General features: G+C 42.3%; 1 pseudogene; it reads left to right on the forward strand.

Annotated features, from left to right (window-relative positions):
• Positions 1–22,020, forward strand: part of LOC134346864 (collagen alpha-1(IX) chain-like) — a 134,555-nt pseudogene that overhangs the window by 108,702 nt on the left and 3,833 nt on the right.

A 22,020-nucleotide genomic window follows, 5' to 3' on the forward strand; every position in this document is an offset into this window, starting at 1 on the left:
GTTAGCCAGCTTTAGGAGAGATTTAAATTATATCTAAACTTTTCTGAATGCTGTAATGGCAGAGGATTAAAAGTGCTGGAGGCAACAAAGGTGAAGCAAACATTAAATTCAACAACCAGGAGCAACTATCGCTGATTTGAAAGTACACATCCTTGGGCTTACAGAGATCTTGATGTGTGGCCAGGAAGTATGAATATCTGCTTAATTACAGAAGGAACATTCACAGCAAGTTGACCTTGAGTCATTTTAGGATACAGTCTCCAGTTACTAGTATTGATATAAACAACTTACATTTATATTTTGTATAGCACCTTCAATTACATAATAGAAAAAAAAGGAGCTCCTGTAGATTATTTCATTAAATTACTTGAGACTCTGGATTAGTTTTACCCTACTGATGATGTGTTGTTATAATAGTAATCCTGCTCAGTATGAGAGGAACTATAGGTTTGGATACTTGGTATGTCTTGGCTGAGGAGGCAAGGGTGTGAAGCTACCATCTGGGGGATTCTGACTGAATGGTTTTAAATCAGAATCCTCCCGAAACATTATAAATCAATGTATCAATCAAAGAAGAATGGATGTCTTCAATTAGCATTAGTGTTAATTAAGACCATCCAGGTAAGGAATTGAATTGTATTGACTTTATTTCTTACATCCTTTACCTAGATGAGCAGTAAAAACCTTTACATTACGTCTCTGTCTAAATGTGCAATGTGCAATCATAGTAATTTATAATAATTTTTAATAAATAGAATGGTCAATCTAATATATAAATACACCCAAATCAGCATGAATCAATCAGTCTGATGACCTGGTGGAAGAAGCTGTCCCGGAGCCTGTTGGTCCTGGCTTTTATGCTGTGGTACCGTTTCCCAGATGGTAACAGCTGGAATGCATTGTGGTTGGGGTGACTCGGATCCCCAGTGATCCTACAGGCCCTTTTTACACCTGTCTTTGTTAATGTCCTGAATCATGGGAAGTTCACAACTACAGATGCGCTGGGCTGTCTGCACCACTCTCTGCAGAGTCCTGCGATTAAGGGAGGTACAGTTTCCATACCAGGCAGTGATGCAGCCAGTCAGGATGCTCTCAGTTGTGCCACTGTAGAAAGCTCTTAGGATTTGGGGGCCCATACCAAACTTCCTCAACCATCTGAGGTGAAAGAGGCGCTGTTGTGTCTTTTTCACCACACAGCTGGGTGTGTACAGACCACGTGAGGTGCTTGGTGATGTGGATGCCAAGGAACTTAAAGCTGTTTACTCTATCAACCCCAGATCAATTGATGTCAATAGGGGTTAGCCCGTCTCCATTCCTCCTATAATCCACAACCAGCTCCTTTGTTTTCGCAGCATTGAGGAAGATGTTGTTTTCTTAATACCACTGTGTCAGAGAGATGACTTCTTCCCTGTAGGCCACTTCATTATTGTTTGAGATAAGGCCAATCAATGTAGTGTTATCGGCAACACTGCCTTTCTTTAAAACCTACAGAATAGAAACATAGAAACATAGAAAATAGGTGCAGGAGTAGGCCATTCGGCCCTTCGAGCCTGCACCGCCATTTATTATGATCATGGCTGATCATCCAACTCAGAACCCCGCCCCAGCCTTCCCTCCATACCCCCTGACCCCCGTAGCCACAAGGGCCATATCTAACTCCCTCTTAAATATAGCCAATGAACTGGCCTCAACTGTTTCCTGTGGCAGAGAATTCCACAGATTCACCACTCTGTGTGAAGAAGTTTTTCCTAATCTCGGTCCTAAAAGGCTTCCCCTCTATCCTCAAACTGTGGCCCCTCGTTCTGGACTTCCCCAACATCGGAAACAATCTTCCTGCATCTAGCCTGTCCAATCCCTTTAGGATCTTATACGTTTCAATCAGATCCCCCCTCAATCTTCTAAATTCCAACGAGTACAAGCCCAGTTCATCCAGTCTTTCTTCATACGAAAGTCCTGCCATCCCAGGAATCAATCTGGTGAACCTTCTTTGTACTCCCTCTGAGGCAAAGATGTCTTTCCTCAGATTAGGGGACCAAAACTGCACACAATACTCCAGGTGTGGTCTCACCAAGGCCTTGTACAACTGCAGTAGTACCTCCCTGCTCCTGTACTCGAATCCTCTCGCTATAAATGCCAGCATACCATTCGCCTTTTTCACCGCCTGCTGTACCTGCATGCCCACTTTCAATGACTGGTGTATAATGACACCCAGGTCTCGTTGCACCTCCCCTTTTCCTAATCGGCCACCATTCAGATAATAATCTGTTTTCCTATTTTTGCCACCAAAGTGGATAACTTCACATTTATCCACATTAAATTGCATCTGCCATGAATTTGCCCACTCACCCAACCTATCCAAGTCACCCTGCATCCTCTTAGCATCCTCCTCACAGCTAACACTGCCACCCAGCTTCGTGTCATCCGCAAACTTGGAGATGCTGCATTTAATTCCCTCATCCAAGTCATTAATATATATTGTAAACAACTGGGGTCCCAGCACTGAGCCTTGCGGTACCCCACTAGTCACCGCCTGCCATTCTGAAAAGGTCCCGTTTATTCCCACTCTTTGCTTCCTGTCTGCTAACCAGTTCTCCACCCACACCAATACCTTACCCCCAATACCGTGTGCTTTAAGTTTGCACATTAATCTCCTGTGTGGGACCTTGTCAATCTATTCCGTAACTCACTTAAGTTTACAACATCATTGTATAAACATTTTTGAGGCCGTGTTGATGGTTGTCCACCTATTTAAGATGAGTTGAGCACATATAATTTTTTGAAGACTTGAGTCCTGCTTTCTCCAGAAAAAAAATTGAGAACAAAATCAGCATTCATGTTCCAGACTTGATCATTACCTCTTAAGATATAGCTAGTTTTGTACAATACTGAAGCCTTCCAACTTATACCTTGTATTTTACAGTTTAAAACATTTAATGCAATATTTTTTTTATTTCAGGGAATTTCTGGAGAGCCAGGACTCATTGGACCTCCTGGTTTACCAGGTCCTAGTGTGAGTAAAATCAGGCCTTAACTGAATTATTAACTAGTATATATTAAGTGAAGTTAAAGAGAAAACTTACCCATTTATTGTATCATCATGAACTATTCATTCATAATTTTCCACTGAAAACATTCTGAAATAGACTTGAATCTATTTGAATATGGTGCGACATTGTTTGTGAAAATTTTCACCAACTTCTTTTTACATATTAAGGTACACCAAACCATTGCCTCTTAAGTTCTTTTTGATAAGGCAGTTTATCCGTTTGACTTATGATAATTCCAGATTTCTACTGGCTAACCATACTTGTAAGGTTCCCTTCCACCACTACCTTCCTCCGTCTGTCAGAATTAGTCTTCACCCTCCACAAGTTTTTCTCCAGCTCCTCCACCTTTCTCCAGACTCGAGGTTTAGCCATGGGCACCTACATGAGTCCTAGCTATGCCTGCCCATTTGTTGGCTATGTAGAACAGTCCATGTTCCAAACCTTCCCCGGTAATGCTTTCCAACTGTTTCTTCACTACATCGATGATTGCATTGGTCCTGCTTCATACACCCATGCTGAGCTAGTCAATATCATCAAGTTTGCCTCTAACTTTCACCATGCCCTTAAATTAACTTGGTCCATTTCTGACAGCTCCCTCCCCTTTCTCAATCTCTCTGTCACCATCTCTGGAGACAAACTGTCACCTGACATCTTTTATAATCCTAGCAATTCCCACAGTTGACTGTACCTCCTCCCACCCTTTCTCCTGTAAAAATGCTTTTCCCATTTCTCAGTTCCTTTGTCTCAGCCACATCTGTTCTTACATTGCGGCTTTCCTTTCCAGTATATCAGACATATCCTCCTCCTTCAAAGAAGAGGGTTTCCCTTCCTCCACCATTGATGCTGCCTCACCTGCATCTCCTCCACTTCCTGAACATCTGCACTCAGCCCAGTTCCCACCGCCTTACCAGTGATAAGAGTTCCTCCTGTCCCTACCTACCATTCCATGAAGCTCAGCATTCAGCACATCATTCTCCACAATGTCTGCCACCTGCAGACACCTCCCTCCCTCTGTGATTCCCTCATCCATTCATTCCTCCCCACTAACTACCTTCCCAGCACTTACCTCTACAAGCAGCCAAAGTGTTACACCTGCTCATTCCTCTCCTCCCTCACCTCCATTCATGGTCTCAAACAGTCCTTCCAAGTGAGGCAACACTTCACTTGTGAATCTGCTGGGGTCGTCTCTTGTGTCCGGTGCTCCTGAAGCAGCCTCTTCTACATTGGTAAGACCCGTCATAACTTGGGGGACTGCTTCATTGAGTACCTCTCTCCATCCACCCAAAATAGAACTTCCTGATGGTCAAACATTTTCATTCTGATTTCCATTCCTATTCCAACATGTCTTGTGCTAAGATGAGGCCACCATCAGATTGGAGAAGCAACACCTTGTATTCCATTTGGGTAGCCTCCAACCTGATGGCATGAATATTCATTTCTCCATGTTTAAAAAAAAATCCCTTTCCCTCCCCTCTTCTTCTATTCCACACCCTAGCCTCTTACCTCTCTTCTGCCTATCACTTCCCCCTGGCTCTCCTCCTCCTTCCCTTTATCTTATGGTGAACTCTCCTTTCCTATCATGTTCCTTCTTCTCAGCCCTTTACCTTTCTTACCCACCAGGCTTCAGCTATCACCTTCTGGCTATCTGCCTTCCTCTCCCTCTATCTTCTTATTCTGGCACCTTAAACCCTTCCTGTCTGGTCCTCAGGAAGAATCCTGGACCAAAATGTTGACTTGGGGGACTGCTTCATTGAGCACCTCTGCAACTTCGCTGCCTGACCTACTGAGTTCCTCTCTAATTTTGTGTGTGTTGCTTTGGATTTCCAGCATCTGCAGAATTTTTCATTGCTTTGATTATATCTCTGACCTGTAGGTTGAAAGAGCTGATTTGATTTTTTTAATTAGCTGCTGTTTTCTGGTTAATAGGGAATGAAAGGTGACTGTGGTCATCCTGGGCTTCCGGGCCCTCATGGGTTTCCTGGAGGGAGAGGTGATAAGGTATGATATTACTTGAATAGCTATAAATTATCTGTTATTTGTACTTGTAAAGGACTAATGTAGGAAAATTATGTAGTGAAACTTGTTAAGTTACTGTGCTTGGAAATTTGCTGGTACCAGTGTCATTTTTTTAAACTATTATTACAAAGAGATACAATAAATTTTCTAGCGAGTTTCAAAGTAATATGGGAAAAGAGCCACCACTGAGTTTCAAGGAAACGAGGGAAAGAGGGGCCTGCTGAGTTCAAAAGGAGTACAGGAAATATCAAAGCTAGCTAGATGCCAAAGGGTCTGTCTAATTGAAAGAGCAGATTATCAGCGATTTATCATACATCAGATTCAAGATAGGGCAAAATTGTCTGAACTATGAATGTAAACTATCATCATTGGAATTGGGTTCTACTGATCCAATTGTCACAGAAAACTACTTCAAATCCATGTAGTGAGTTCCTCTACTAACTGATTCATTCCAGGAAGTGAGGACTACCTTAGACTGATTCCACTGATTTATTGAAATGTTCTAAGTCATATTCTTTTCATCCTTTCAGGGCTCTTCTGGTATTCCTGGTCTTAAAGGATGTGAGGTAAAATAATGTAAGGGTTGATTGAACTTTTAGAATTCTCACTAATGAATCCATCCATGACATTTCCATTTCCTAAGTTTGTAACATCGTCCAGCTCTACAACCACACAATTGTCAGCATCAGCTTGGGCCTCTTCACATCTCTTTTCCTGAAACTGTTATTTGTAATCATTCTTTCAGCTGCCAAATCACAACCCTTTGGCTTTCTCTCCTTAAATTCCTCTTGACCCCCATCTCACTCTTGATTTTAACACATTTCTTTGACTGTTTTCGGATATACCTCTCAATATCCCCTTTGACTCCTAAATGATGTTTTGTAATATCTCAGTGAAGCACTTTGTGATTTATTACCATAAGGGTACTGTAAATATGGTTCTTCTTAAATAATGAAAGTTTTGCATTTATGTGGTCTTGTTCATAGTTTCCAATCCATCCAAAATTCTTCCCCACCAACAAAATATCTTTGAAATAGTTTCAATTGCAATCTTCAAATTAGTTCATTATTTTATTTTTGTTATAGGAAATTTTTTTTACTAAAGTACTGATCAGGCAGCATAGCAACAATCTGAATGACACTCAGAGGTTACTCAGAAATTATAGTTGGGAATTCTGAGAGGGGCGTATTCAAAAAATACCATTGACATACAATTAATTGCAACAGTTCTTTATTAGGACCCCATTAAATTGGAGTGCTATTTTAATGTCTTTTGATTATTAATTTGAAAGGGAAAGCAAGGTCTGAAAGGTAAAGCTGGACAAAAGGGTGAGCAGGTAAGTCATGATAAATATATAAAGTCCTATACATTAAGATTTTGTGGTTCAAAGGCTCTTGCTTCACACGTTGGCTGATGAAATACCTCAAGCTAAGTCTGGATCAGCTGGAGGAGAATATTTAGTAATCATTGAGTGTTTAGGGAAGAACCTTTTCTCACTGATTTTAAAGAATCTGAAAATTGATCTACTTTGCCCTTCATGTATTATCCATAATGGTTTCTGAAATTATCATATTGTTGGAAGATGGCTTGGCATGAATTGTACTGTTTTTCCAAGTAAGAAATAGCTTTCGTGCATATTTGAATGCAGATATTGACAATCTTCCAAAGTATGACACGGCAACAGAACTAGCCAGGTCTCTTTAGAAGGAGTAGAATGGAGCTGAATTGGAAATCATGAAATTTTTCAAAGGGATTTGTCCTTCCAGATTATTAATACATGCAGAGGAAGATGAGCGAGATCCCCACTGCTTTATTGGAAAATGAATATTGGTCATTCTTAAGCATAGTTCTTTTATAAAAAATTATGTATTTATATTTTACCGGGGATTCCTGGTCTTCAAGGCAAGAAAGGAGAGGTACATATAAGCTTTATAAGGAAATTTCATTTTACCAGTGAAGCTTGCTTTGAGAATGGTGGTCACCTAAATTAGTTAATGATTGGGTATAAGGTAATTTTTTAATTAATCCCATCAGCTTTCTTTCTGCTTTGAAGAAAAGGCAAAAGGTAATAATGAGGTGATTTCTATGTTATGGGTGTTAGAAGGAAGAGGAAACGGAAAGAATTTCAGATAACATCAAATACGACCAGAATGAGGCATAAGAGAATGTCGATTCTGGAATCTGAAGCAACAGCCAGCTGGAAGAACTTAGTCTTTGAGCAGCATCTGTGGGAGGAAGGGAATTGTTGATGTTTTAGATTCAAACTACATCAGGATAGCAGCCCGATTGATGAAATTCTGTCCTTTGAGTGAGAAGTTAAATTAAAGCCCCATATTCTCTCAGCTGGACTCAAAAATTTCATAGCAGTATTACTGAATTCATGCCGATGTTTTGGTTAACATTTATCCATCAGTCACTATCACCAAAAATGAGATTATCTGGTCATTAGATTGATGTTTTATTGGTACTTGTTGGGTATATTTTGGCAGCTGTAATTTCTACATCACAACACTGATAACAGTTCAGATAAGCCTTTTGGCCTATAGAGAAATACGGGCTGAGGTTAGGCAAGAACCTGCATCAGTACAAGTATTTTTTTAATGCATGACTGAGAGAAGGGAATAGCGCGCAACACTGAAGGAGAATTTTCTACTCAGTGGAAATCAGAAAAAGAAATATCAAACTTGAATGCATCAATAAAATATAAAGAGATGAACAAATGCACTGGAGAAAGTAAAAGATATAGGAGCAAAAGCATTTTTCAAATAAGGTTTTGCCTTAGAAAGTACTATATTAGAAGTATTAATAATCTTAAGTACAATTGCAAAGAACCTCAAATACCTAGCAAATCAATTTACATCTGCAAGGTACAAAAATGGATTTGATTATTGAGCATAAACCTCTATCATAAATAGAATCTTGAAGATACACGATCTTTTAGCAGAATTGAACAAAGCAACAATGGAGAAATGAGTTGCATATCCTAATATTCCCCTTATATACAAATGTAAAGCAGTTAAACCACTACATGACTGTATGGGGATTACTTTAGTGAATATTCCATTTAATCCTGCCTGGAACTATTTGATTTATTATGTCTTCTGGAAGAACCAGCTCATACATGAGACATGTATTCAATTCCTAACCTGGACAGGAATATCAATTCAGTGCAAATGAAGACCTGTAAATTGAAAGCAGAATATTAATGCTAAATCAGCAAAAGTAAGTCATGGTTACACAGAGATTGAGAATTAATTGGCAGAAGAAATTTGTGCAGTTCACAAACACATTCCAATGTGTTGATTTAGTCTATCAAAGTAATAGAACACTACGGCACAGAAACAGGCCCTTCAGCCCATCTAGTCTGTGCCAAACCATTAATCTACCTAGTCCCATTGACCTGAACCCAGACCGTAGCCCTCTATGCCTCTCTCATCTATGTACCTAACCAAATTTTTCTTAAATGCTGAAATTTAACCCGCTCCCACCACTTCTGCTGGCAGCTTGTTCCACACTGTCAAAACCCTGAGTGAAGAAGATCACCCTCCTGTTCCCGGTAAAGATTCCACCTTTCACCCTTAATGTTAGCATTCATTTCAAGAGGTCTGGAATACAAGAGCAGGGATGTGATAAGGCATTGGTGAGGCCTCACCTTGAGTATTGTGAACAGTTTTGGGCCCTTCATCTAAGAAAAGATGTGCTGGCATTGGAGAGGGTCCAGAGGAGGTTCACAAGGGTGATTTCGGGAATAAAAGGGTTATCATATGAGGAATACTTGATAGCTCTGGCTCTGTACTCGCTGGAATTTAGAAGGATGAGGAGAGATCTCCTTAAAACCTTACAAATGTTAAAAGGGCAAAACAAAGTAGATGTGGAAAGGATATTTCTCATGATGGGGGAGCCTTGGACAAGAGGGCTCAGCCTTATGATAGAGGTGTGCTTATTTAAAACAGAGATGCGGAGAAATTTCTTTAGCCAGTGGTGAATTTGTGGAATTTATTACAACAGGCAGCTGTGGAAGCCAGGTCATTGGGTGTATTTAAGGCAGAGTTTGATAGATTCTTGATTGGACACCCATCAAAGATTATTGTGAGAAGGCCGGGAAGTGTGGTTGAAGGGGGCGGGGGGAGAGAAGGGATTAGCTGTGATTGAATGGCAGAGCAGACTCCATGGCCAAATAGCCTAATTCTGTTCCTATGTCTCATAATCTTAATCGATGACCTCTAGTACTAGTATCACCCAACCTCAGTGGAGAAATCCTGCTTACATTTACCCTATTTATACCCCTCGTAATTTTGTGTTTCCCTATCAAATCTACCTTCATTCTCCTACACTTGAGGGAATAAACCTATTCAACATTTCCCTAACTTAGGTTTTCAAGTCCTGACAACAAACTTCTAAATTTTCTCATCACTCTTTCAATCTTATTTGCATCCTTCCTGTAAGTAGGTGACCAACATCTTGCACAACTTCAAAATAATATCACAACTCCTGTGCTCAGTACTTTGATCTCTGAAGGCCAATGTGCCAAAAGCTTACTTAATGACTGTATCTACTTGTGACACTACTTTCAAGGAATTATAGATCTATATTCCCAGATCCCTCTGTTCTACTTCACTCCTCAGCGCCCTACTTATCTCTATGTAGGTCCTACCCTGGTTGTTCCCCCAAAGTGCAGCACATCAGACATAAATTTCAGCTGGCAATTAAATTCCATCTGGCAATTTTCAACCAATTTTTCCAGTTGGTCCAGATTCCCCTGCAAGCTTTAATAGACTTTCTTGCTGTCCACTACACTTCCAGTCTTGGTGTCATTGGCAAATTTGCTGATCCAGTTTACTGCATTGTCATCCAGATTGTGGATATGGTTGATAAACAGCAAAGGGCCCAGTACTGGTCTCTGCAACATACCACTAGTCACAGGCCACCCGTCAGAGAGGCAACTATCACTATCTGACTTCTCCTGTGATGCCAATGCCTAATCCAGTTTACTATCTCATGGAATGTCAAGCAACTGAACCTTCTTAACCACCTTCCATGTGTGATTGTGCCAAAGTCCATGTAGCATGTGAAGACAGACTCTGGCGGATTGAGCGGACGAGACCAATGGAAGGTCCAACGGTCAAGAAGGCGGTCTCAACTCTTGTCTTGTCACTGGATCCAGATAGGAATTAGGAAGAGAGAGTGAGGCTGATGCTGCGCAACTCTCCCTCACTTCAATCCAAATCAAGCGCTAGTCTCGACATCATCATCATCTTCACCCTCAAACTTTGAAGTCCTGTGGCGATGGGCGAGTGATGAAGCAGCAGGTGTGGATACACTGGGAGCTGTAGTCACGGACCTGCACACAGGCAGCTCAGGTCTAATAGTCACTTTTCACTGACCGAAGCAGCAGTGAAACTCAGCATCTACCTGGGCGACTGAACAGCCCTCTTTAGGAACGCACTGCTCACCCCCGTAGTATGAGGAAGGGGCTAGAAAAGGTGCCCTAAACTTTGCCTGCTTCATTACACCCTGGCCAGTTTACCGCAGCTGGCAGAGATCCTATCTTGGCGGTCGAACAAACACAACAAAACGCAAGGTGACACCACTCACCATTGGCAGTTGGAACATGTGCACGCTATTCGACAACCCTACAGTAAACAGACCAGAGAGAAGAACAGCCTTAGTTGCCAGAGAGCTTGCAAGATACAACATTGACATAGCAGCCCTGCATGAGACTCGTCTTGCCCACGGAGGTCAGCTGACTGAAACTGGAGATGGATACACCTTTTTCTGGAGCGGTCGCAGCGGCGATGAGCGTCGTGATGCTGGAGTTGGATTCGCCGTCAGGAGTCACCTTGTTCGGAAACGTTCCAGTCTCCCCAAGGGTGTGAATGACCGGCTCATGACACTACAGCTTCCGCTACAGAACAGAAGTCAAGCCATCCTGATCAGCGCCTATGCCCCCACAATGACCAACCCGGATGAGACGAAAGACGGGTTCTATGAAGAACTAGACGCCCTACTATCAGCAGTGAGCAGCACCGACAAGCTGATTTGGCTCGGCAACTTCAATGCAAGAGTAGGGCATGACTCTGCAGCCTGGCAGGGAGTCACTGGGAGACATGGAGTGGGCAAATGTAACAGTAACGGCCTATTCTTGCTGAAGACCTGTGAAGCACACGGCCTGCTCATCACCAACACAACTTTCCACCTGCCTACCCGTAACAAGACCTCCCAGATGCACCCCCGCTTTAAGAATTGGCATCTTGTCGACTATGTCATTGTCAGGAGAAAAGACAGGCAGGATGTCAGAGTGACAAAGGCGATATGTGGTGCTGAATGCTGGACAGATCACAGGCTCATTGTCTCCAAAATGAAGCTCCGCATCAGACCCAAGAGGTGACCACAAGGAAGCAAGGCTATGAAAAGATTCAATGTGGCCAGGCTGAAGAACTCCAGCATAGCTTCAGCACTGGCTGAAGATTTAGAAACCAAGGTTGCTGACCTACCCCTTGCAGGCAGCACTGTGGACGACTGGGATCGCTTCAGCGATGCTGTCCATTCACCTGCACTAAAGGGCTCTCTACCCACAAGAAGCATGGCTGGTTCAATGAGAATGATGAGGAGATACAGGCTCTACTCGTTGAAAAGCACCACCTTCATTGTGCCCATCAGAACGACCAATCATCAGCTGCCAAGAAAAATGCCTTTACCAGTGCTTGCAGGATAGTTCAGAATAAACTGTGTAAAATGCAAGATGCCTGGCTGAGCGCCAAGGCAGATGAACTACAGGGATGCGCTGACAGAAATGACTTGAAACGATTCTATGAAGCCCTCAACACTCTCTATAGACCTCAGTCTCTTGGGAGCTCCCCCCTCCTGAGTACAGATGGTACTGTTACGTACCCCGTAACTGGGTTGCCAAACCAGCAGAAATGGATCACTCAGTTGCAGTCTGGATTACTGGAACTAAGAGAGTTTTATTAAAGAAACAAGCAACACAGTACTCTAATCAAAAGGATAATAAATGCAACAGTTCAGCAATGATAAACACACATGGTACACAAAATTAGGATAACAGGATCAATCAAGCTCTATCGTCGTCTAGGGGTAAATGACCAGTTTCAAAGTGACGCAAAGTTCAGTTCAGTTCACAGTAATCACTGCCGTGGCGATGGACAGTGGGGGGGATGGAGAGAGAGAGCAAAAACGAATGAATATTCAAACGGCTTCCACACAGACCTTCGATACTCTTCACAGTCAGCTTTTGGGCGAGCCCTTTGTGATGTCATCTGAGGTCACCGACTGTGACCCCCCCCCCCCCCCGTTTCCAGATACGATCGTTTCTCTGCGGTGAAACCTGGCACCCAGGCAAGGGCGGACACACACCAGGTTCCCGCCGATCGTACCTTTCCACCCTGTGCGTCTATGGCTTGGTCCCGCGACCAGCCCTCCAAAACCTCCCACCAACTTGTGGGAGACGCACCGCTTCCAGGGTCTCGTTACCTCGGGGTGTTGTGTGTGTCTTGCCTTAGCGAACCTGTCCCTTTTTATCCCCCTGCTGGGGTATCGCCTGTCCATCACTTCAAACAGTTCAGGGTTCAAAGGGGGGGCCGATCTTGACAGCTCTCCTTCTGTCCCTTAATTAACATCTCCAAATGCTGCTCCATTGTTTTCCTTATCTCTCTTTCTCCTGAAGACAGGTGGCAGACCAACTGCTGATCCCACTGGTGCCAGCACAGGACAGTTAACACCTTAATCTATGTGTACTCTCGTCACAGTACAACTCTCATTACAGAGCAGGCTCAGATCCTGCAGAGATGGGCTGAACACTTTGAAGCCATCCTTAACCGACCATCATATATTAACGATGAGGCGATAGACAGGATTCCCCAGGTCGACATCAACAGCGTCATGGATGACCCACCGGTAGTAGCCGAAGTTACGGAAGCTGTCAGCAGCTATCCAGTAACAAAATCCCAGGGGCAGACGCCATACCTGCAGAGATCTACAAAACCGGTGGTCCTGTACTTATAGAGAAGCTCACTGAGTTGTTCCAGTCTTTTTGGAAGCAAGGATCCATTCCTCAGGAACTTAAAGATGCATCCATCGTACACCTCTACAAGAGGAAGGGCAATTGAAAAGTATGCGACAACCACCAAGGAATCTTGCAGCTCTCCATAGCAGGAAAAACCCTTGCAAGAGTCCTGCTAAATTGTTTGGTCACTCACCTGGAGCTGGGCTTGCTGCCAGAGTCAGTGTGGCGTTCGCAAAGGTCGTGGGACTATTGACATGATTTTTTTAGTGGGTCAACTTCAGGAGAAGTGTCAGGAGCAGAATCGCGAACTCTACACAACTTTTGTTGACCTCACGAAAGACTTCGACACTGTCTGCCGACAAGGCCTGTGGAGGATCATGTCAAAGTTCGGCTGCCCCGCCAAATTCATTCAGATGGTACACCAGTTCCATGATGGCATGATGGCCGGAGTGCTGGACGGTGGAGAATCCTCTGAGGCATTCCCAGTCACCAATGGCGTCAAGCAGGGCTGTGTGCTCGCACCCACACTGTTCAGCATGATGTTTTTTGCCATGCTGAATGATGCCTTCCAGGACAGTGATGCTGGAATCAGCCTCAAGTATAGAGTGGATGGGAAGCTCTTCAACCTGAGGAGACTTCAAGCTATCACCAAAGTGAAGAAGACTGTTCTGAGAGACATCCTCTTTGCCGGTGACTGCGCCCTGTATGCTGGCTCAGAGCTAGAGATGCAAGACAATACTGATAAACTCTCCACGGCTTGTGACAACTTTGGACTCACCATCAACATCAAAAAGACCGAAGTCATGCACCAGCCTACCCCTCCTGCACCGTACACAGAACCCAAAATCACAATCAAAGGACAGAAACTACATGCAGTGGACCAGTTCACTTACCTTGGCAGCAACCCTCTCCTGAGCAGTGGCTATTGATACAGAAGTTAACTGCAGAATAGCAAAGGCAAGTTCTGCTTTCAGTAGACTGTGCTCCACTGTATGGGAATGCCGAGGAATCAGTCCAGCAACAAAACTGAAGGTCTACAGAGCTGTGGTACTCACTACCCTCCCGTATGCCTGCGAAACATGAACTGTGTATCGAAGGCATACAAGACAGCTCAACCACATGACTTGTCTTCGCAGAATATTAGGCATCAGATGGCAAAATAAAGTACCAGACACTGAAGTTCTCTCTAGATCAAGTCTGCCATCAGTCCACACACTGGTGATGAGAGCACAGACCTGGTGAGCAGGTCATGTCATCGGCATGCCAGACGAGCGCATACCCAAGCAGCTCCTTTTTGGGGAACTCTCTGCTAGAAGATGCTCGGATGGAGGACAGAAGAAACATTACAAAGACACATTAAAGGCCTCCCTGAAGTCACCTGACATAGACACAACCACCTGGGAAACGCTGGCACAAAACCGCCCTACCTGGCGCAGCCTCATCCACAAGGGCTGTCAAGCTTACGAAGCAAGGCGCATTGCTGAAGCACAACATAAGCACAAGCTGCACAAGTCCAGAGACACCAGCGCAACAACTGCAGTGCCTACACGTCTGCCCAACACGTGCCAGGACATTCCGTGCCCGAATTGGCCTGACCAGTCACCTTCAGACACACTGTATCCAGTCTCAAAGTGACTAATGGTGTCGAGGTCTTCATCGACAATGATGGATGAACCATATGTAGACAACATCCATTGCCTTGTCTTCATCAACTTTCCTGGTAACTTCCTCAAATAAAACTCTGTAAGAATGTATGGACACAACCTACCACACATAACGCCATGTTGATTATGTCTGGTTCCTTAGAATACCTTCCAATAACTTAACAACTACTGTATTCTTTAGAGCCTTTTTTAAACAATGGAACAACATTAGCTAGCCTCCAATCCTCCAGCACTTCACCTGTTACTAAGGACATTTTAAATATCTCTGCTAGGACTTCTGCAATTTCTGCATCAGCCTCCCAGAAGGTATGAGGGAACACCTTGTCAGGCTGTGGGGATTTATCAATCCTAATTTGACTCAAGACAACTGTTACGTACCCCGTAACTGGGTTGCCAAACCAGCAGAAATGGACCACTTAGTTGGAGTCTGGTTTAACAGAAGCTAATAAAGTTTTATTAAAGAAATAAGTAACACAGTACTCTAATCGTAAGGATATAAATGCAACAGGTTAGCAATAATAAAACACACGTAAACAGAACTAGGGTAATAGGAATCAATCAGGCTCTATCGCAGTCTAGGGGTAAAATGATCAGTCTCAAGTGATGCAGAGTTCAGTTCAGCTTAGTACAGTTCGCAGTAATCACTGTTGTGCCGTTGGAGAGAGAGAGAGAATGCAAATTTTGATTCAGACCTTTGATGTTCTTCACAGTTGGCTTTCGGGCGAACCCTTTTATGTCTTCTGTGGTCACCAACTGTGACCCCTCTGTTCCGGATACGACCATTCTTCCGCGGTGAACCCGGCACCCAGGCAAGGGCGGACACACACACCAGGTTCCCACCGATCGTACCCTTTCACCCTGTCAGTCTATGGTCGGTTCCCTCGAACCAGACCTCCAGCTCCCACCAACTAGTGGGGGCACACCGCTCTTCCAGGGTCTCATTATCTCGTGATCTCGTGGTGTGTGTCGTGCCTTAGCGAACCTGTTCTTTTTATCCCCCTGCTGGGGTATCACCTGTCCATCAAACTTCAAACAGTTCAGGTTCAAAGCAACCGGTCTGTCAATATTCTGAAATGTGTTTCTTTCTTGTTAATCTCTCTCTTCTCTCTTATTAGCATTTTGAATGTTTCTCCATTGTCTCACTTATCTCTCTCATCAGCATCAATCTTCTGATAACTTGGTTTGTCGTCACACAACAATCACCACCTCTTCTGTAATCTGTGTTTACTGGGCACAGACTCTATAGAAATGAGGCAAAACCGTGGGGAGTTAATGGATCATACACAGGTACAAGGAGAGCTAGCTAATTGGATATATAATTAGCTTGATGACAGAAAGCAGAGCGTGATGATGAAAGTTTCCTCTTCAAGTTGGAAGGCCTTTATTAATGCTGTCCTCTTGAGTAAATACAAGTAGAATAAAGACAACTGCCAGAGTTGAGTATTTTGTCTTCATGTGTTGTTATACATGTTTTGCCTTCATAGGCTGGGATGTCTGGTGGAATGGACCTCCTGGACGGCCTGGTCTTCAGGGACCACCAGGTCCAGTTGGTTCTCAAGGAATGGAAGGAGTACAAGGAGCTCCTGGGCTTCCTGGTTCACCAGGTAAACAGGTGAGTATCTAAGAGGAGATTTTCACTGTTTAATATGGGGAAGATGTTACAAATATGGTATCAAACTGCAAAGCCCATTGCTTCTCAAATACTGCATGTAGTTATATTACAATGAGACAGCTCAGACCCACACTGTGAATTCAGCTCATTCAAAGAAGTTCAGGATTACGTACAATAACCTTCTCAAGGATAACTAGCAACATTCATAAATAAGAATTTTAGAGAAGTAACCAAGAAAGTCAATGATGGCAGAGCAATATATGTGTTTTTTTTTAATGAACTTCAGTTAGGTCTTTCATAAGGTTCCACATGGTAAGCCACTAAGGAAAATTGGATCATCTGGGATCCAGGGATACTAGCATAGATAGAGCATTGGCTGATAGGCAGGAGGCAAACAATACTGGGAATAAAGGGAGTCTTTTCTGTTTGCTGCCAGTGACTAGTGGTGTTCCACAGGGGTCAGTATTGGGACAGCTTCTTATCACTCTGTTAGAGGGAATAAAGGTATAGATTATTTTCTAAATGGAGAACAAATCTAAAATCAGTACAAAGGGACTTGGGAGTCCGTGTGCAGAATTCTGTAAAGGTTAACTTGCAGGTTGAGTTAGGAAAATACAATGTTAGCATTCATTGTGAGAAGACTAGAAAATAGAAGCACGGTTGTCATGCGGAGGCTTTATAAGGCATTGGTCATATGAGGAGTGTCTGAATGGTTCTGGGCCTGTACTTGCTGGAATTTAGAAGAATAAGGGGGAATATCATTGAAACCTATTAAATATTGAAAGGTCTAGACAGAATGGATGCGGAAAGGATGATTCCTATAGTGGGTGAGGCTAGGACCAGAGGGCACAGCCTCAGAATTGAGACATCCATTTAGTACAGAGATAAGAAGGAATTTCTTTTGCCAGGGGGTGGTGGATCTGGGGAATTCATTGTCATGGACGGCTGTGGAAGCCAAGTCATTGAGTATATTTAAAGCGGAAGTTGATAAATTCTATATAGCTCAGGCCAGCAAAGGTTACGGGGAGGAGACAGGAGAATGGGGTTGAGAGGGATAATAGATCAGCAATGAGGGAATGGCAGAATAGGCTTGACAGGCCGGGTGGCCTAATTCTGATCTTACAGTAGTGTAAATGATTTAGATTAGAATGTACGAGGCATGATTAATAAGTCTACAGTTGACACTAAAATAGGAGGTGGTGTTAACATGAATATGTTTATCTGAATTTACAGAAGGGAACTTGATCTGCTGGGGAAGTAGGCCAAGGAATGGAAAAAATGTTTACTTCAGATAAGTGGAGAGCTTTGCATTTTGGGAAGACAACTGATTTTACAGTGAATAGTAAGGCCCTAAGGAGTGTTGTAGGACAGAAGGATTGAGAAATGCAAGTACATGGTTCAGTGGAAGTGGCATCACGGGTGGGGTGACGGCCTTCATCAGTCAGCTCATGGAGTACATGAGTCAGGATGTTCTGTTGCAGTTGTACAAGGCACTGGTAAGGCTACATTTGAAATTCTATGTTCCGTTTTAGTCCCCTAATACATCAAGTTGGAGCAGATAAGGATAAGATTTATGAGAATGTTGCTGGGACTAAAGGGACTGAGTTATAAAAAAAAGATTGAGCAAATTGGGACTTTTATTAGCAAGTAGAATGGGGACTGATCTATAAATGGGGACTGATCTATAAAATAATGAAGTTCATAGATAGAGTGAATGTGCACTGCCTTTTCCCCAGGGTGGGGAATCAAGAGCTGGAGGACATAGGAATGTGGTGAAAGGAGGCAAATTTAATAGAAAACTGAGGGGTAACTTTTGCACCCAAAAGGTGGTCAGATTGCCAGAGGAACTGGTTGAGGCGGCTAGATTAACAAGAATTAAAAGACACTTGGACACCATTGATAAGAATGGTGTACAGGGATATGGACCAAATGCAGGAAAATAGACTAGCTTTGTTGTAACTGTTGGTCAGCATGAACCAGTTTAGCTAACTAGTCTGTTTCCATGCTATACAACTCTACAAAACGGCAACTTTAATAGCAATGATCACCTATAAATGGAGTCCATTTTTAAGAACTGCAAGAGTATGCTCTGCATCTACAAAGATTGACTGCTTTATTAACAGGATCATAATTCAAAGATGCCATGTCATTTTGACATGCAATCATATTTCACCTTTCATGGTATGTTAATTACCTTGATGTAATATAGTTGTCTGTGTTTTTATAAAAAAAACTTTGTTCCTTTTACCGAGACAATATTAATATGTCATAGCTGCAGATTTAATGAAACATTGTCCATTAATTATTCAAAGGGTTCTTATTTCCCATAAGGTTTGAAGTTACTGCCAAAAATGATATATGATCATCATTGAGGTTAATTTTATTTGTCTTTGAGGTGAAATAGTCATTTGCTAAATTTAAGGAAAGCATATTTTTAGCATTCCAACCAATAACTCTAGAGAAGGCAGTGCTTGAGGTGATGGCAAGTAGGGATTGATGGTCTTATGCGCATTTCCCTCTTCTAATCTAGGCAATAAAAGTTTTTGTCTTTTTTTGCATACCTTTCAACAGAGGAAAATCTCCTTAATAAATTTATGCCTAATACCATGGTAGCTTGGTGCTCCAAAACTACTACTCAAATTGTGACATGATGTCCTGCATGTAGCCACTTTATCAGGTACACCTGAATGTAAATACAAGTATCTAATTAGCCAATATGTGACAACCACTCAATGCATAAAAAGCATGCAGATATGGTTGAGAGGTGCAACACACACAAAGTGCTGGAGAAACTCAGTAAACCGAGCAGTATCTATGGAAAAAAGCACAGTTGACATTTCAGGCCAAAATGTCGACTGTACTTTTTCCATAAATGCTGCCTGGCCTGCTGAGCTCCTCCAGCATTTTGTGTGTGTTGTTCAGATTTCTACATCTGCGGATTTTCTCTTGTTTGTGGTTAAGAGGTGCACTTGTTGCCCAGACCAAAAATCGGAATGGGGAACTAATGTGACCTAAGTGATTTTAACCATGGAATGAATGTTGGTGCCAGACAAGGTGGTTTGAATATCACAGAAATCACTGATCTCCTGGGATTTTCACACACAGCAGTCTCTAGAGTTTACAGAGAATGGTGTTAGAAACCAAAAAAGAAACATCCAGAGAGCAACAGTTCTGTGGGCAAAAATGCCTTGTTAATGAGAGAAGCTGCAGGAGAATGGCCAGATTGGTTCAAGCTGACAGGAAGGTGACAGTAACTGAAGTAATTGTGCATTACAACAAGAGCATGTCTGAACACACATGTTGAACCTTGAAGTGGATGAGCTACAGCAACAGAAGACAACAAACATACACTCATTGGCCACTTTATTTGGTACAGGAGGTACCTACTGAGCTGGTCACTGAATGTACAGTGTGTCACAGCGTGATGGGCACGACCCTAAATCAGGCTTCGGGAGGGAATGTGCACTGTAATCATTACATTTGTTATTTCTCAGAGCTGTCGTGCTTAGATGCTGAGTGTATGTATCTTCAATTTATGAATGTAAACCAGTTGTTCTGATACTAATTTTTTTTTAATTCACCTCATTATTTAAGTGTTGCAAATCTAAGATACATATATTAGGATGCAGATTATCGAATGTCATCAGCCCCTCAAAGCTAATCAATAAGCTTCAAGACCTTTGCCTCAATACCTCCTCGTGAAATTGGATCCTCGTTTTCCTCACTTGCTGACTCCAGTCAGTTCAGATTGGCAAAAACATCTCCTCCACAATCTCCATCAGCATAGGTGCATCACAAGGCTGTGTGCTTAGCCCCCTGCTCGACTTGCTTTATACCTGAATGTGTGGCTAACCATTTCCATATTCAAGTTTGCTGATGTATGCCGATATATGATGAATCAGAATATAGGAGGGAAATTGACAATCTGGCTGAGTGGTGCCATAACAACCACCTCTTATTCAAAATCAGCAAGACGAAAGAGATGATTATTGACTTCAGGAGGAGGAAACCAGAGGACCATAAGCCAGTCTCCATCAGAGGATCAGAGGTGGTAAGGGTCAGCGACTTTAAATTCCTTGGTGTTATAATTTCAGAGGACCTGACCTGGGCCCAGCAAGTAAGTGCAATTACAAAGGAAGCACAACAGCACCTCGACTTACGCAGTAGTTTGCAAAGATTTGGTATGACATCTAAAATTTTGACAAACTTCTCCCGATGTGTCGTGCAGACTGGCTGCATCATAGCCTGGTATGGAGCACCAATGCCCTTGAATGGAAAATCCTAGAAAAAGTAGTGGATTTGGCCCAGTCCATCACAGGTAAAGCCCTCTCCACCATTTAGCACATTTACACAAAGGGTTGTTGCAGGAAAGCAGCATCCATTATCGACGACCCCCACCATTGAGGTTATGCTCTCTTCTCACTGCTGCCATCAGGAAGAAGGTATAAGAAACTCAAAACTCACACCAGCAGGTTCAGGAACAGTTATTACCCCCTCAACCATGAAGCTCTTGAACCAAAGAGAAAAACTTCACTCAATGTTCTCACAACCTATGGACACACTTTCTGGGACTCTTCTCATGTTCTCAATATTTATTGCTTCTTAATTTATTATTATTTTTTCTTTCTTTTTGTACTTGTCTTTTGCACTCTGCTTGAACGCCCAAGTTGGTGCAGTCTTTCAGTGATTCTTTTATGGTTACTTTTCTATTATGGATTTATTGACTATGCCTGTAAAAAAATGATTCTCAGGGTTGTATATGGTGATTTATAGGTACTTTGATATAAATCTTCTTTGAACTTTGAATTTTCTTAAACTTTAAGGAGAAGCTCTAACTACGTTGTGTTAAATGCCCACAGGGCAAAGATGCAAGTGAGCACTGGATCAGGGAGGTTTGCATGAGCATAATTTAAAGTGAGTGAGTGTCAGATTTTGAAATATTCCATGTTAAAGTTATCTTAAGATTTGACCCTCCAACTCTGTGGTACTCTTCTCTCTCACTGATTTTTATGGCTTTGGAATTATCCGGAGAAAATCTTTAACTAATGTGTATAAAATTCCATTGTCTTCAACTTCATTTAAAGGTTTTTATTTCTTTAAAATAATCAACAGAAAATATGCATATGAATTCGTCAAGTGTGTGTATAAGCATAGTGAAATTTCATGGCTTCTCTGTATTCCAATTTCTTGTACAAAGTATAAGTATAAAATTTGATAGTCATTTTCTGCAGAAAATTGAATATCAAGAATATCTGTTTTGTAATAGCAAATTAAAGATAATCTATTCTACTTAAATAATGTTCATCTATTATTCTATCATTTTTGGCTTCAGATTTTACTTAAAATTCTGTCAAAGTCTGAACAAGTTAACTGTTAGATAGGGGACTGCAAAAGCAATAAAATATATGAACATAAAAATAGCAATTTTCTAATCAACCTTTCAAGTCTGTATTAGCCTTCAATGATATTAGAGCTATGTATTCTTGAGATGGGAAAATCTGGTAAAGGTTCTTTGTTCCAATCAAACAAGCATTTGCGGAGATTTATTCATATCTGAGATATTTTCATCACCATTTATGCCGGCATATATAGCCCATTTCTAATTACCCTTGGGTAACTGATAGTGACTCATCTTATTGAAGCAACCACACCATTAAA

This window comes from Mobula hypostoma, chromosome 1, assembly GCF_963921235.1.
Source record: "Mobula hypostoma chromosome 1, sMobHyp1.1, whole genome shotgun sequence".
In the NCBI taxonomy this organism is placed as follows: Eukaryota; Metazoa; Chordata; class Chondrichthyes; order Myliobatiformes; family Myliobatidae; genus Mobula; species Mobula hypostoma.